Here is a 17,622-nt window from a genome sequence, read left to right as displayed (position 1 = left end):
AATAAGAGACATAGTCTCACCATGTTGTCCAGGCTGGTCTTGAACTCCTGGGCTCAAGCGATCCACCTACCTTGGCCTTCCAAAGTACTGGGATTACAGACATGAGCCACCTCACCCAGCCCTAAAATGTTATTTTTAAAAAGGAATTAAGAAATACAGCCTGGGCACAGTGGCTCATGCCTGTAATCTCATCACTTTAGGAGGCCAAGGCAGGAGGATCGCTTAAGCCCTGGAGTTTGAGACCAGTCTGGGCAACATGGCAAAACCCTGTCTCTACAAAAACTTAAAAAATTAGCCGGGCACAATGGTGCATACCTGTAGTCCCAGCTACTCAGGAGGTCGGGGTGGGAGGATCATTTCAGCTGCAGTGAGCTGAGATCGCACCACTGCATTCCAGCCCGGGAGACAGAGCAACACCCTGTCTCAAAAAAAAAAAAAAAAAGAACAGAACTACAGTGAACCTGTGTGTTAAGAGCACGTGTTATGCGGCCTTTCACCATCTCCCAAGGTGGGATCATCACCGAAGCAGGCCCTGAGAGGACTAGAGGACTCCCACTCGCTGAGAGCAAGGAGATTCTTCTGGGAATTTTTATTGGCTTCTCCCAAATAATACTAACTGCCTGGACACACAGGACACGCAGGCCAGCCCAGGCTGGGGACATCTGCCAGGCTGGCGCCAGAGGGCGCTGTCCCCGGGGACCACACGGGTGCCAGGCCACATAACTGTGCAGTGCGTTGGCTGAACTTTTCAGGAAACTTGGATGCCACACATGCTTTCCCTTTCTTTGTGGGTAGGCAAGATGAGTCACGTTTTTCTGGAGTCAGCCCGGCCCGGTATTCAGACCTCATCAGCTGCCCCGGTCCGGAAGGCTCTAGCTGCGGTGAGCGCTGGGGCTTAGCGTGGCCTTAGGCAAGCCAGAGTCCACCTTTTTTTGTCAGGTACGGGGTAAAGCTCACCGTAATTCTGGATCATGGCAACATCTGGGGACAGTCCCAGGCCCTTTGTACAACTCACAGGGTGCAGCCCCAAGGGAGGCTGGGCTCTGGCTTCACACGGCCCCTGCTCTCCTATGTCCCCACACCTCAGCTGCACCCCACTCATCAGCACTTCTCCAGGCCCTACCTTGAAGGCCCCATTCCCACCTCCCTTCCTTCCCGTGGCCACTTTGGGATGGGGATGCTGGAGCAGAGACCTGAAGGAAGGGACCTCAGCTGTCTATCTGCAGGAAGGGTCGCTGCAGGTTCCCTGAGAGGCAGGCTCTGGGATGGACGTGAGCGCGTTGGATGGACATCAGGGAGTGCTCCTGGGCCTGACAGAGGGGCAGTGAAGACCTGTGAGGCACCTACAGAGAGTTCTGGAGCTCGCATGCCCCTTCAGAGTTGTCCATAGCGGGGGTTGGGGGCTGGTCCTTTCTGTCTGTACATCGGCCAGTTAATGGGCACAGCTCTGGGAGGGGCTGGAGTCTGGCGAGGTGGCTCAGTAGCTGAGGGCCGTCTGTCTGTCACACCCAGCAGCTGCGAGTGAGCTCCTCATTCTTGAAGGAATGGGGAAACTGGGAGGCACAGCACGGCCTCAAGGGTGTTCTGCTCCAGGGTATTCCGAGCAGAGGCCTGGAGTTCAGCTCAGCATCTCAGGGGGCCGGAGCAGAGGAACGCAGGCGGGTGGGTGTGCACCAGACGAAGGCAGAGCTGGCCCGGGGCCAGGCCTCAGAGGGCCTCAGAGGCCATGTGTGGTAGGACTCGGAGTTTTAATTTAAATGTGCTGGGGAGGCGTCAGGGGGTTGGACAGGGGACCACATGATCAGATTTCTGTTTTAAAAACAGGAGTTGGCAAATGACTACCCAGTGGCCAAATCCTGCTGGCCACCTGCTTTTAGAACTGCTGCTGGAACACAGCTGCACCGTTAGTTTACCCTTTGTCTACTTCATAGCTGCAAAAGAGACCACGTGGCCTTCAAAGCCTAAGATATTTACCATCTGGCTTTTTACAGGAAACATTTGTCAACTCCTGTTTTGAGAGATCCCTCTCCTTGCTGGGCAGAGTCATTTCCAAGGCAGCAAGGGGGCTCCCATGGGGGCCAGGGCCCCTCATGAACACCCCCCCCAGTTCCCACCCCCATGCCTAAACTATGCAGTTCAGCAACGGCTTGTGCTTTTGGTATTAATGATAGAAATGCACACACAGGGTTCCTCCAGGAGGCCGTGGGACCCTCCCAGCTGGAAGTGGAGAAAGGCCCTCAGGGTCTCTACCTGTGTGCCTCCTCTCCCATCCCCCACTGCTCTCTCTCGCTTCTAGGCCTCTCCTCCTGGACTGCCAGTGATGCCTGCAGCCACAGGGCCCTCCGCCCCCGAAGCAGGTCTCACCGCAGGTACAGCCACACAGGGCCCTGTGACCTCCCTGAAAATGAGGAGCAAAACGACCATGCACGGGGCACATGAGCCATGTCCCAGGAGCGCCAGTCACACACGTGACTGCAACAAAGGAAGTGTGGGTTCCTTTCAACACAGGAGCCACCAGAGCTTCCCTGGGAACCCCTCTGCTTCCAAGGCACCAAAGGTTTCCTGTCCCTGCAACGCTGGGGGGAACCCTAGATGGATTTCTGGGTGCATCCCAGGCACCCAGCTCCACACATGGCTCAGGTACACACAAGGACTCAGGGTTGCCCCCAGGTAAGTGGGTACCCCCGCTGCTCTCACACCCAATCTTCGCCCTTTGCTACTCTGCCTGGATGCAGGAGCTGACCTCTGACCCCTTCTGCCACGTGTCCCTGCTCCCGCTGGGCAGGGGACAGGGAGACACTTGGGCTGCAGCCCCTTTGGCTCCTGTTCCTGCAGGACAGACCGACAGCAGCTCCTGGCTCCAGCCCTTCAAGGCTCCCAGCGCTGCCCTCTTTCCTGCTCTCACCTGGGGTGGGAAAGGATTTTCCCTGCTCATCGCTGGGTCACTTCCCAAACTCTAGTCTGGAGTCTCAGTTCTTTCCTCACCTTGATAACCACGCAGCCACATCATCAGAACCGTAACCTGCTTGTATTAAACTCCATCTGTTTTTAGTATGTAGAGTAACCCTCTTCCAGGTAGGACCTGGGCTGACAGCTGAGCTAGGGCCATCTGCAGGAGACGATTCCGAAGGGGTCGGCGCCTTGGTTCCACAGAGTAGCCAGCGGCGAGCTTCAGGCCTAAATGCCGGAGTCCTAAAATTACTTGAGCCTGACCCCCCAGGTTTTGGTTTTGCTATTTAGGGACAATGGCCCTATTGATGCTCACCCGCTGAACCGCTGCCTGGTGTTTGGAGTGGGTGCTCCTCAGCCCCGGGAGCGCTTGGCATGGAAATGCAAGGCTTGGAGGCTCTAAATTAAAGTCTTAAGAGCTTGGGCTCATTCCTCCATACACAGTACAAAACCTTTGGCATTTTATGGGAAAACAGACTTTTATTTGAAAAATAAACTCAAGTTGCTGGGATAGAAAGGAAGAGCTGTCTGTGATCCAATGCTGAAATGGTGTGAAAGGACCCGAAGTTTTACAAGTTAAATAAACTTCTCTGAAAGGCTCATTCGAATTTCAAACAGCTCTCAGCGCAGATCCTCTGAAAAAGATCCCCAGATGTAGCAGAATGAGATACAGCAGGCGCTCCAGGGTGCGGGTCAGCCATGTGGAATGGGGGATTCAGATTCAACCACAAACAGAGAAAATTAAATTCCTTTTGGATGTTCAAAATACACACGACCTCGGTCACAGTTGTGAGCTAGCCTTGGAAACGACGGGGAAAGCTCCCACCCCACATCTATGGCAGAAACCCAGCACTTGCTTCCATCCGGCGGATTCTCTGTGCCTAAGAACTCCCCAAAGCAGACTCGCCTCAAAGGCATTCCACATGCATTCTGCTGTCCTCTGACCATCTAGGGTGGTATTTTCCAAGTAGCAAACACTGCCCCCGCCCCACGCCATCATGAGGTCAACTGCATGGGTCTGACAAATCAGCTGAAACAACAGAACAGAAAACAAAATACATAGTCGGGGGGTGACATTGCTTTGTAAAAAATGGGGTTTTGTTGATATGTTGTATGTGCTGGATGATGACATCGAATGCATTTGGTCCCGTGGGCTGCAGTCAAAAAGTGTTCAAACCCCTGCTTTGATGAAGCCCCGTGGCCTCGTTCACCAGCTCAGTGCTCTAAATCTCCCTCCCTGGGCGGCTGTTAACTCCCTGGCTGGCGGGGTACATTCTCTGCCCTTTACTTGTCCCTACCAGACACCATGGTCACGACCTAGAGTAGCCTTCGGTGTAAACAAAGTAGGTAGCTGTCCAGGTCAGTGATCTCCAGCTTTTCCCTTTTTTTCTAGTAGGACAAAGATAATGTCCAAATGTCCAGCAGGGCCGATTTCGTAGGTAGCAGTTACCAGGAATGCCCTGCTGCCCCCATCAGACGAGATGCCATTTCTTGCTCTGTGGGGGCCATTTGGCCAAAGGCCACCTTGTCTCACTCCCCAAAAGCCACCACTGCATGATTTTAGGGTTCTGGGAAGACAATCGCTTCCAAAAAGAGTATCTGTCACATCTGATTTTGATGCTAGGAATTCTTTCTTAGTTATACGATAAATGTGTCAACTACCCCCGAAGTATGTCGCCTTTAGTTCTATAATGCCCGTCTTAAATATCTTTGCCAGAACCTTTTCCATCTGAGGGAGGAGGGCAAAGGATAAAGGCCTGTTGAGCTCCAGGAGCTGGGAGCCCACAGACAGGAAGCAGATCAGGGAGATCCAAGGTCCCCAGAGACACGCGTTCTTCCCACATGGGGTGACCATCAGTGTACCCCAAAGGTACAACCCTGAGGGCACTGACGAGCCCTGGGGGATGAGGAGCTATGGACTGGAAGGGCCTGGGGAAATAAGAGGCAAGTGCATGAAAAGCTCAATACAAGTGTACGTGATTTTTAACGAGACAAGAAGGCAATAGGAAGTTATCACGAGAGAACACGGACTGCAAAGAGACTAAAATAACAGCTATATTTCAGGGCGCGGGCAGGTTGCTCAAGGCAAGCAGAATCCAGTAAGGCTTTCTGGAGCGGGCAGGACTTGAAGGAGGCTGCCGAGGAGGTGGCCCACACTAACGAATCTCCAGGTCCACTGCAGGGACTCCTCGCTGTTCACCCCAGCCCTCTCTCTACTGTCTCTTCCCTGCACAGCTGACAGGCAGCTCACCACATCGCAAGTCCCTCCCCTGATCGCTCAATCAAAGCCTGGAATCCTGACTCTCCTGCAAGCCCCGCCCCACTCCCTGACCTCACTCCTGCACTTGGTTCTGGCCACACTGACCAGCTCCTGGCAGGCTCAGAGGCTGCTCCTGCCTCTGGACGTTTGCATGTGGGTCCCTCTGCCAGGCATGCCGTGGCCTCCACCTGTCCTCTCCCTGGCTCCATCTCACCACTGGCCACACGTCTCCATGAAAGGGGCCCTTGCTGCCTTTCCCACAAAGAACAGCACCCCTACAGCCCCTCTCTCCTTCTACTGTTTTTCCTCTTGGCACTTGGGATGCACAGCGGGCGCTTTTCCATACATGGTACCAATTGTCCCTAGAATGGAATCCCCAGGCTGGCAGGGATGGGCTCATTCACTGCTGCGTCCCCAGGGCCCAGCATGTAGCAGGTTCTCACGGAACATAGGGCAGGTGAACGTCCTCGGTGCGAGGGACTCCCCTTTGAAAGGCCTGGGCAGACAGGTATCCTCTGCTCCTAACATCTGCCTTCTTCTGTCTGGGAGGCACATTTGAAGGTGAACATCTCCATGCTGGAAAAAACCCAGGCAGGAAGGATCCCTGCTTATTTCCCCCAGGCAGAACCAACCTGCTCCCAGCACCAGACTCAGTGTGTGGGGCTTTGTCACCCCCTAGTGGTGACTCTGTCACAAAGCCAGAAAAACCAAATGCGCTCAGCCTGGCCAGCTGTTCCCAGGGCCAAGGGGACCCAGACCTGCTCTCTCACTCACGCTTTTTCTATGAGTGAAATCCGATGCAAACAAACATTCAGAAAATAAAGGTGAGAAGGCCTTCAGTATTGAGGCTACGTTGTCCTGAATGAGGGAGAGATTTGGCGTCGACTTTCTTCCTGCCAGTCGGGCTCCAGCTTCAGCAGCTGTCCCAAGATGTTGGCTGCGGCAGGGTGGCATCAAGTCATTCCCACAGAGCTTTTCCCTTCATTGCAGATTATGTGGGAATTCGTCAAAAATTAGCCTTTTCTTTTTTTAGAAAAGGAAGCTAAGATGGGAGGCGGTCAGAGAGAACCTAGAAGTGAATACACAGCAGGCAGAGCTCAGAGCTGAGCAGCTGGGTCTACCAGAAGCCTGTCACGATCAGCTTGCTTGCTTACTTCTTCCTTGAGAGGCTTTTTTCTTGCTTGCTTGCTTTGAAGCAGAGTCTTCCTCTCTCCCCAGGTTGGGTGCAATGGCATGACCTTGGCTCACCGCAACCTCCATTGCCCAGGTTCAAGCAATTCTCATGCCTCAGCCTCCCAGGTAGCTGGGATTACAGGCATGTGCCACCACACCCAGCTAATTTTTTTTTTTTTTTTTGTAGAGACAGGGTTTCACCATGTTGGTCAGGCTGGTCTTGAACTCCTGACCTCAGGTGATCCACCCACTTCGGCCTCCCAAAGTGATGGGATTACAGGCATGAGCCACTGTACCTGGCCAAAAGAGTTTTTTAAAAGCTGGGACCACCCTATAGAATGAGGCTTCTGCTAATGTGCACTTAGCATTTCCTCTGCCTGCAGACCTCTGTGGGGCTCTCTCTGGCTCCACTGTGGTCTCCTTACCAGAGAAGACTTCCCTTGCCATTCTATCCAAAGCAGCACCCACCTGGCTACCCACCCTCTCACTCCAAGGAAACTCTTGTTTCCTTGACAGCATGGGGGCAGTTAAAGTCTGTCTGTGCTCCCATGTCCCCCCTGCCCCCAGCCCTCTTTCTGGAAGATTCCAGACTAGCTTTGCCATCTTGGCCATGAGTGCCTTCAGCCAAACAGAACATCTTGTCCACAGCTCACCTGGGTCAAGGAGATGTGTCAGGATACAGTTAGGATGGCTTAATGGCACTTACAGAAAAACATAACTAAGGATGCTTATCACCTACAATAGTGAAGAGTTGGTAGGCAGGCGGTTGCAAAGAGGTCAGCTTAGTGAAGCTGCCTTTGCAAAAGTATGACAGTTAGGAGAAATCTGACATCGTTAATTCCATATCACTTCTGACCTCCAAGTGTCCTTGGTCATTCCTGGGCACACACAGGCCCAGCTCACTTTGGGAGAAAGTTAGTGTAACCTTCAAGCAAGGGTGATAATAGCCCTTCATTGTAAAACCAACGAGAGGCCACAGGTTAGGGTTATGAGAGGGGCCTGAATGCTGCTAAGATGTAGGTGTAGTTAAATGATAACTAGCCATTGTCCCGAGCTCACAGGATTTGTAACTTCCCCAATTACAGCTAGTGCTCGACTTACAACCACGGTCGGGACTGTGGACCGGTTGTAACACGATTTGGTCGTAAGTTGAGTAGGCTATATGTACAGTTGAAATGGTGCACGCAGAGATGGTAGTGCTGCCGGAAGCTGGTTCGCACTGTCGTACGCCCAGCTGGGCAACGTTTGCACTGCCAGACGCGGAGCAGTCGTGGCTAGTTGTGGTCATAAAGTCGAATGGTCATAAGTTGCATAGGTGGTAAGTCGATCAATACCTGTACTCCTGTAGATAGCTCACTGTTGTAGAAGCTAAGATTGGCCTTTTGAGATTGTTGGAAAAGAGGCAAACTATGCCAAGCATCCTCTGTGTTCAGGGCAGGCCAGCCCACGCACATCCACCAGCACCTCTGAGCTGTGTGCCTAGAACAAGCCGCGTGCCTTTTGCCAGGACGAGCAGCTGTCTGGCAGGTTTGCTGTGTATTCAGGATTGGACTCAAGCCCTCCTGAAGCTCACTGCTAAACACTGAAGGGTGGGGGACACAAGAGACATCCATCTGCGACCTTAAGAAGCATCCTTTACAGAGCGGACAGCACATTCACATGCATGCCCACAGCGCAGCTCCCTGACTGATGGCTGGCAGGTCTGGGAGGACAAGCAACCTCATCAGGACCATGGGGACAAATGGGAGGAGTCATCCCCCAAAGCAAATGAGCCAGTAGCCTGAACTAGACAAAAGGCAGCACTAGAGATGGGCTGGGCTCCTGAGTCGTGATGGCTCTGCCTCTGCTCCTTCCACTTCCCCCGCCAACACGTCAGCCTGCAAACCTGCACGTGGTTCTCCCACGTCACAACAAATCAACTGAAAATGTCCAGTAACCCAAATCCACAGCCTCGCCACCAGCTTGCCTCCATTGTCAGCGAGCTCGAAGGTGCCAAAGTGAGAACTAAGCCCCAGATTCTCAGTTGTTTGACCTAAAAAGGCCACGCACGGTCAGACGCAGCCACGACTGCTGAGGTGGGTCTGCTGCTGTCCTCCTGCTCCCTCCCCACCCCTGTATCTCTGCCCCCAGCCATCCCAGCACAAAGTCGAGTGCTCAGGTCGCTCTTAATGTCTTGGGTGGGACGTGACACCTGTCCTCTCACTCCCTTTGGCAGAAACCCCATCATGTGGTCCCATCCTGACCACAAGAGTGGGCTGGGAGAAGCAAGGCAGCTCCTGGCTTTTGCACAAGCACCAAGTGCCTGGCACAGATGCACTCACCTGCGCTTCTGACCCTGGCACCTTGAAAGAAGTTCGCTGCCTCCTCGGCAGCTCCCCACACACCTCCTTTCCCTTCCTGGCTACTGAAGCTGCTCTCTTGGAAATCACCAATGAATGGCCAAGTCCAAAGCCTGGCTGGACCTCCAGGGCTGATTGTTCCCTCATGGACTCTTCTGGGCCTCTGTGACCCACATGCCTCCTTGACCTCTTTCATGCACTCTGGGCCTCTGCCCTCCTCGTGTGCCAGCCATGCCCAGCTGTTTGTCCCCAGCCACCTTGCCCGGTCTGACTGATGCCGTCTGGTGCTATAGCTGCCGCCTATGTCACCTGATGAGCCCCACGGCCCATCTGCAGTTGACTGTGCCGTCAGCCCAGGCTCCCCTTGGAGCCTGCAGACCTGAAAACCCATAAGCGCCAGACAGAACACGCAGCCAGATGGCTTTCCTCTTGTGCTGTCTCTACAGGAGTTGGTGTCTTAAAGGGACGAAGGCACACTCCCTGTGGGGAGGGGCACAAATGAAGTTAAAATCAAGTTAGGCAGGGTTGAGGGGCAGAGGGCCCGGCAGAGGAGGGAGGCAGCCTGCGTGCAGGTGGACAGGGTGTGAATGGGGGGTGCGGCTGGCCTGACCTGGCAAGCAGTTCACGTTTTCTGGAGTCTCTAGCAAGGGAATGACATGATCAAAGCGGTGATGGAAACATCTGTGCAGCAGCCACTTGACAAATCTGCAATCACGGCTCTGATGGCCACAGGGGACACTCCAGGCTGCTAGCCTCCATCCCACAAGGACCTGCCTACCCTCGGCCAAAGCCAGAGTGTGGCCCAGCCCAGGAGAGTGGTGGAGAGGCCAGTGCTCCAGGAGGGAGAAGGGCTGTCCAGAGATCCAGAGGGCACCCTTCCCTGGCTGCTTTTTCATTTTGCTATTTGCCCTTTCAGCTTACGAGCAAGCACTCAGCTCTAGCTCCAATTTGCTGATGCCTGAGCTGAGGGCCCAGAGACCTGCTACCACTGCCCAGCACTTCCTGGCCACCCACCCCCAGTGCCAAGAGCTGCCCAGCTGTCAGACGACCCAGGGAGACCGGGGAGGTGCTGGAGACTTCCCAGGACTGCGATGGCTGCACAGGTGCTGTCAACTGCTTAGCTCACGAGTCCTACCAGGAGCCCGGAGACCTCATGACCCACTCACACTGCCCCGCCTCCCACCCAACTGTGCTCCCAGGAGCAACTGGGTCAGGCACAGAGCCAGGAGGTGAGGGGCGGTGCCAGGATGGTCAGGGTTTGGTCCCAGGATGTGGGGGCAGGGCCAGCAGGTGGCAGCAAGACAGGGACTCCTTCCCCATCTGTGAAGCATGGGGAGGCTGGAGTGGCGACTCCAAGGTGACACACCTGCCCTCTGCCTCACTGAAAGCAAGAGAAGATCATGGCTGAACTTGACTCAGGAAGCCCAGCGTCCTGTCTGCTATGTGGCCACAGCTTTCCTGGACGTTTGCTATGTCTGTCCTCTGGCTGCTGTCCACAGCCAGGGGGATTTAAGCAGTGGGATTTAACCCCTCATGTCTCTGCAGGCTGGGAGCCCAAGTCAAGGTGTGGGCAGGCTTGCAGTCCATCTGTATTAGTAGCCCATTCGCACACTGCTAGAAGGAACTGCCTGAAACAGGGTAATTTAGAAAGAGGTTTAATTGACTCACAGTTCTGCCCCCTGTACAGGAAGCATGGCTGGGGAGGCCTCAGGAAACTTACAATCACGCAGAAGGTGAAGAGGAGGCAGGCACGTCTTACATGGCGTCAGGAAAGGGAGAGCGAAGGGGGAGTGCCACACACTTTTAAACAATCAGATCTTTTGAGAACTCATTCACTATCACAAGAACAGCCAGAGGGAAGTCTGCCCTACGATTCAGCCACCTCCCACCAAGCCCCTCCTCCAACATGTGGGGATTATAATTCAACAGGAGATTACGGTGGTAACAAGGAGTCAAACCGCATCATCGTCTGAAACCTGGGGGTGCCCTACCTGCTCTGCAGCTCCAGGGGTCACAGGCATCTGGGCATCCCAGTGTCAGCCCCACCTGCTTCCTGGGTCTCTGTCTTCGCTGGGCCTTCTTTTAAGAACTCCAGTCATTCTGGACTGGGGGCCCACATCAATGACCTCATCTTAAATAATTACACCTGCCATGACCCTATTTCCAAGTTAGGTCACATTCTGAGGTCCTGGGGTCAGGACTTCCACAAAACATTTCTGCTGGGAACGTAATTCAACCCATAAAAGTTACTCTAGGATTAAATGACATCCCACAGTGTATTTTAAAACTTTACCTAATTGCACCTGAAACAGATTTTTCATCTTGCCGAATTCCCCAGTTAGCTCTGACCTGATAACTTGATTTTCATTTCTGTGTGACCCCTGGCACTCCTGACCCACTAACCTGATGCTGACGACGGCATCATGCATCTGGATCAGGGGCTTTCCTAGCACTGACAGGTGACTCATCCTATAATGGTTGTGAATGGCTACTGTGCAGATCTGATGGGTATTACAGCATCTCCCGGAACTGTAATAAACAGTGATTCCAGACTCATTCATCTCCTTTATCTGTGACACTGTGTGAACAGGAACACAATGGACCACCAAAAAGAACACTCAGCCCACGCCAAAGTCTTCCAAAGGACACAGAGGTGTCACTGTCACTTCTCACATACCGCTGCCCAATGCCTCGGCTGGGCTGCAGATCTGAAACCTTTGTTCTTCCAACTTCACTTACAGCAATGAAGCGCATTTATCAAAATCCATTTCCTTTAAGTGATGCTGGGCAGGGGGAAGAAGTGAGGTGGGGGAGAGGCTCACAGGACGACCTGTCTAAAGGGGAAATTCTGGAGTCAACAACGGTAGGCGGAGGCCGGTGGGAAGTGAGGCTGAAACACAGCTCACTCAACGACCTGTGCTTGGTAACAAGAGACATGTTCGTCTCACTGAAAAGGGGTCAGAAAACCAAAGGCGAAGAACCCAGGTTGTGGATAAGTTGCAGGAGAGAGTAAAAGCAGAGTGCAGAGACCAGCTGTCCCTCTGATTCAGAACACTGGCTCGGCCACTTTAGAAACGGGGGTTGGGGCTGACCTGCTCCCAGGCCCTAGTGTGTTTCAAGAAAAAGACGTCAGAGGATTCCAAGTTCACAGACACCTGATGACAGTGGGGTCTGCTACTGTGTGGAAGGTCCCTCCCTTTATCCTTCAAGGCCCAGCTAAAGTGTCTCCTGTTCTCACAAAATCTCTCCCGCCAGTCCGGCCCACTGCGAAGTCGTCTTTCTCCAACTCTGTCCACACTGACAGCCTGTGTTGTTCTATTAGCACACTGATTGTTGAGAAGGCAGGACATGTGACATATCCGTTCCTTGCAAGGCCTATGTCCTGCGTTGAGTGGTGTCACATGTTAATGTGAAATCCTAACTCACAGCACCTCTGAACGTGGCCTTATGTGGAAGTGGAGTCGCTGAAGATGTTGTTAGTTGAGATGAGGGTTATACTGGAGTCAGAGGGTCCAGCAGTCCAATAGGAATAGTCTCCTTAGAAAAATGGGAAATTTGAACAGGGAGATACGTGCATGGCAAAACCTGTGTGAAGATGAAGGTAGAGGCTGGGTGCTGTGCCTCCAAGCCAAGGAATGGCAATGATGACCAGCACACACCAGAAGAAAGAGCAGAGGCATGGAAGAGACCCCCTCGCAGCCTCCGAAGGAGCCAGCCCTGCCCACACCCTGATCCCAGACTTCCAGCCTCCAGAACTTCAGATAACAAACTTCTGTGTTTTTTGTTTTTTTAAGATGGAGTCTCACTCTGCTGCCCAGGCTGGAGTGCAGTGGCTTGATCTCGGCTTGCTGCAATCTCCGCCTCCCAGGTTCAAGCAATTCTCCTGCCTCAGCCTCCTGAGTAGCTGGGACTACAGGCACACACCACCCCATGCGGCTAGTTTTTGTATTTTTAGTAGAGATGGGGTTTCACCATGTTGACCAGGCTGGCCTCAAACTCCTGACCTCAAGTGATCTGCCCACCTCGGCCTTCCAAAGTGCTGGGGTTGCAGGCGTGAGCCACTGTGCCCGGCCAACTTCTGTTGTCTCATGCACACAGTTTGTGGTGCTGTTATCGTGGCCCTAGCAAATGAATACACCTGTCATGATTTCCAGCCATCCACAGTCACTTAGATGTCAGTGCGTATGAGGTTCAAAGAGTACCAGCTAAGTGTTACACCCTGTGGCAAGTCACTATGATGTGAGTCATTATGGACCTTTTTTGAAACCAAAAGTTTCTGTCTTGGGTCCGCTCAAAGGAAGAGCCGGCTGAAGCTCAGGTTCCTTCCGATTCTGATGACGGAGCCACAGGGAGGTGCTGCTGCGAGATTCTCATTTCTCCACAGCCTCTGTTTTTCTCTCGGCCCTTTTCCTCTAGAAGCAGAGCCTGAGGCAAGGATTAAGATCAGGGTAAGGTGGGGCAGGAGAACCAGCAACGGAATGAGTTGCCATGCTGGCTGCTGATGCGTGAAACGCTGCAAATACTAACATGATAATCAGAATAAAGAGCAGGAGCGCAGGAGGTATGTTCAACTTGGCTCCAGGGACCGCTCCAGGGAGGATCTAGAAAGCAACTGTAACTGGAGGGTCCACCGCCATCATCAAGGAGGAGGAGGTTTCTGCGCAGCTTCCTCAAAGCCACAGTTCCTACTGCTCAAGGGTTACTCTACGGAGAGCTCAACTCCCCCAGACTTCTCGGCTGTATCATCCAGCCCCTTGTCACCATTCAAGAGGCCAAGCTTCCTGTCCCAAACTGTAGGATATTCTTGAGATACAGGGGATATGGCCTACAGTGGCCCCACCAAAACCCCATTAGCAATGGCAAAGCTTAAATAAATCAGAAGTAAGTCTTCATCAATAAAGCTTGGAGCTCTGGGTCTTCAACTCTCTCTCTTTTTTTTTTTTTTTTTGGAGATGGAGTCTCACTCTATTGCCCAGGCTGGAGTGCTGTAGCACAATCTTGGCTTGCTGCAGCCTCTGTCTCCTGAGTTCAAGCAATCCTCCCACCACAGCCTCCCTCATAGCTGGGATTACAGGCATGTGACACCATACCCGGCTAATTTTTCTATTTTTTACTAGAGACAGGGTTTCACCATGTTGGCCAGGCTGGTCCTGAACTCCTGGGCTCAAGTGATCCACCCGCCTCGGCCTCCCAAAGTGCTGGGATTACAGGCGTGAGCCACCGTGCCCAGCCAGTCTCTTTCCAAAGAGACCAACAAGTCCGCAGTCGGTGTCAGGAGTGAGTCCGTGGACGAGAACAGGGCCCTGCAGCCTTGCTCTCTCCTCCCTTCCTGCGCCACCGTCTCATGATCCTTACCCACTCCTAATCCAATCCCCACTTGAAAGACCTCAACAGACTTAAAGTCTCAATGCACTGTGACCTTCCTGCCCCCTGAGATGCTCCAAAGCTCCGCGGAGGGTGTCCCTCCAGTGCAGGGAGCAATGACCCTTCTGCTTTACCAAAGGGCTGTGTCGGCTGAGCTGGGCAGGCGGCTTTCCACAGTGTTTTGCTGCCTTTAAGCGTCACAGAAGAAACTAACCCAGGCAGAAAGGGCGAGAACAAGCCTCAGTCAAGCAAAGAAGAGAAGACAAGTGAAAGCAAACATCAAAGAAAAGGCCCAGGGACTCTGGACACAGTTGATGCTGTGGCTGTGGGCTGTGCTGGCTTAGTGCCCCCTCCAATTCACTTCCTTTTCAGAACCTCAGAATGTGACCTTATTTGGAAACAGAGGCCTTGTAGATATAGTTGCTGAAGCTGAAGTCGCAGTGGAGTAGGGAAGGAAAGGAGAAGAGATGGACACACAGAGGGGAAGGCCATGGGATGAGGACGGCAGAGGCTGAAGTTACGCATTGATGAGCCGAGGAGGGCCAGGGTTTGTGGGCGAATGCAGAAGCGAGGAGGGAGGCCTGGAACAGAGCCCTCCCACAGCCCTCGGAGGGCGCACGGCCCTGCCGACACTTTGGTTTCTGACTTCCAGCCTCCAGCATCGTGGGAACAGGAATCTGGGTGACTTACGCCTGTGGCAGCCCCCGCAACTAACCCATGGGCCACGACGGCAAGGATGCTGCAGCTGCATCCGGGGAGGTGGGGGCGGAAACACGGGGTGGGCGGGGGCACTGCTTGCGGGGCTGGGGTGCTGGGCTGACACAGCCGAGGGTGCACCCCACCCCATAGAGTGAGCACCTCACCTGCTGGCCCCAGAGGGCGTGTGTCCACTGCTAGGGACCTCGAAGGCCAAGTTTATTACCTTTTGAGAAATAAAGCTAAAATCCTAAGCACTCCCACCTGCAGCCAACTGAAAGAACCCCTTCTTGGCCATGGGGACCCCAGAGAAACCTTAAAACTGAGTTCCCGGCCATAACGGGATGGGAGGTCAGGCGTGCCTCATTACACCCCTCCCTCGCTAACCACCATTAGGCTTCCTTCCCCAAGGGGTAGAGGGAAACCAGCCCTTCTGAAAGGCTTGCTCCATCCCCGAGACCAACCAGCTGCCTGATGCTGCCCCTTGCTTTTGCGGGGTTGACACAACCAACCCGAATCCCTTTCTGACAAGAGATCCCTGACCGTGGAGTGGTTCTGAGCAGCCTACGGAGGCTGCACGCAGAGGGTCTTCACATCCTCTGCTTTGCCCTCTGACATATAAGGGCCTACTATAATACCTTTAAAGGTTGAATCTCCACCCCAGAGTGAACATGGATGCATGTTGCACACACATTAGCCAACTATGCATGCCTAGGCTTCCCCTTTGTGAATAGCCCCTCCTATAGCCTGTTGAATATGTATATTTGGCCACCCTGTTCAGCATAAATCCCATCTTCCACTCTCGAGGTGCCTATTTCCAGCATCTGGCTGGAGACTACCCTTCCCAGTCTGTCAGAATGGTGGCCTGCTGCCTGCAGCCTTTTAAAAGAAGACATCCTTTCCAAATGTAGGCGCCTCATCGTTTTCCAGTTGACACTGCTGGTCACTAAGCAAGGTGTGCTGGGAGGAGTGGGGGCTCTGAGGTCTCGCAGGTTTTCTGGGGAGCTTGATTCTTATGGAGTGACCTACAAATAGCACGTGAATTGAAAACACATCAACCCATCTCAGGGCAGCCCTGTCTCTTGGGTTTCAAGAGTTCTACCCGGAGATGCAGGGGGTGACACAGAAAGCGGACTCCCTCCCGGAGAACCCAGTGAACAAACCACCATGCCCCATGCCCAGTCCTTGACTTTAGCACCAAGCATTGCAGAGGCTGGGAAGTAGGGGTTCCAGCCATGGTTGGGTCTTGTGTTGACCGTTTTCCAATGCACACAGGCTCCCTAAGATTCAAGCAGCACCATGCGGTTATGATCTCACACGCTGACTGTTGTGAAAATCATGCTACAGCATGATCAAATTACCTGCTGCCCAAAATGGACAGGTTGTTTACAAAAATAATCAGCCCTCCTCCTTCCTTCCTCAGGCTCTAAGACCTGCCTGATTTCCGCCACTCTAAGAACACAGAAAGTAATCTCGTCTCATGCATGATTTTTGCCCTATCTTCATTCCAGCAACGTTATTCTTTATGCTTTTCCTTTAGCTAAAATTTCAATTTCCGCTTTATATTTTTGGCATTTTAAAAGGAAGCATTATATCCCTTCTATCAGCACCATATTTCTTGCCTTTCCCAAGTCTGTTGATGTTTTCAAAATCCCCACATCCCACACTCCGCACCATTAAACAGGAGTGAAGCCAGCAGTGGAATGAGAGGTGGCTACTTAGGGACTATTCCACTCCTTCCTTCCCTCCTGCACTCTGTTCCGAAGCCAGAGAGCTCCGCGTTCTTTTGCTGTATCTGACCAGTTGTGCGAGGAATCATCTTGTATGCATGCAATACCCACAGCGCCAGCTTTCCTAGAAGTCTCATGCCCCGGTATATACCAATATCACCTGAGGAGCCTGTTAAAACTTTAGATTCTAAGACTCAGGCCATGGAGTCATCAGTTTCATCAGTTTGTGACATCTTTGCACATTAGGGATATTAGTCCTGCATGAATTCATCATTTACTTCTGGTCTAGCATGTGTCTTTCACGTTTATACTGCTGTTTTGTTTCATTGTCTGTTTGGAGCAGGAGGCTGTATGGAAGTGGTTATCTTGATGTCATCCCTCAGTCCCTTCATGGTTTCTGAGTCCCGGTTGGGCTTACCCATGACCCACTGAAATCCCTCGGTCAGTATAGCATTGCCTCATATTCAGAAGCATCAGCCCACATTTTAGAAAGCATGGAAAAACAAGTTATTGATGAATTAGTTTCAAACGATTTGCTGAGTGCCTTCAGGCACCCTTCTAGGCCCTGAGAAAGCCTTGAGCAAAACAGAATCCCTGCTCTCAGATGGTTTACACTCTGGTGGGGGAGACAGACATGTGAACCAGTAAATAGACAGTATATCCTGTGGGGAATCAGCAGTGTAGATGCCTGCAAGGAGATTGCTACTACTTTATCTAGGGTGTCAAAGGAAGGCCCTTCTGCTAAGGTGAGTCCTTTCAGGAAATCTGAAGAGGTGTCTGGAGAGGTTGGCTGGGAGCCAGCAGTGGGCTTGTGTTCTCAGCACACGTGATGCCCCTTTCACGGGTCATCTCTTCTATCCCTCTCCACCATCCTACACAGCACAAGAAATGGGCTTCAATCTCTGGTCTGGCCCTCCAAAACCCTCCAGCATCTTCTCCAAACAAAACTCACCTTCTAGAATCTTCCCTTCACTCACCTGGACCCCCGTTATGCATTTCTCTCTTAGACAGTTCTTCATTCTTTCTAACAGGAATGCATCAAGCTTTCCTCTACCTCATCAATATGGCAAAGCTCTGAGAATCAAGCTTGCAAACTTCGAGAGAAGGCAAG

The 17,622-nt window shown here is 52.7% G+C and overlaps 1 protein-coding gene across 5 annotated transcripts in view; it reads right to left on the bottom strand.

The window, feature by feature from the left end:
- PRKAG2 (protein kinase AMP-activated non-catalytic subunit gamma 2) overlaps positions 1-17,622 on the bottom strand; it is a 330,166-nt gene that overhangs the window by 208,991 nt on the left and 103,553 nt on the right. The gene's annotated exons all lie outside the window — the stretch shown is intronic.

This window comes from Cebus imitator, unplaced genomic scaffold (genome assembly GCF_001604975.1).
Source record: "Cebus imitator isolate Cc_AM_T3 unplaced genomic scaffold, Cebus_imitator-1.0 Scaffold20, whole genome shotgun sequence".
Lineage (NCBI taxonomy): Eukaryota > Metazoa > Chordata > Mammalia > Primates > Cebidae > Cebus > Cebus imitator.
Note: the sequence above shows the minus strand (reverse complement) of the source record. Positions and strands in the feature narration are given on the sequence as shown.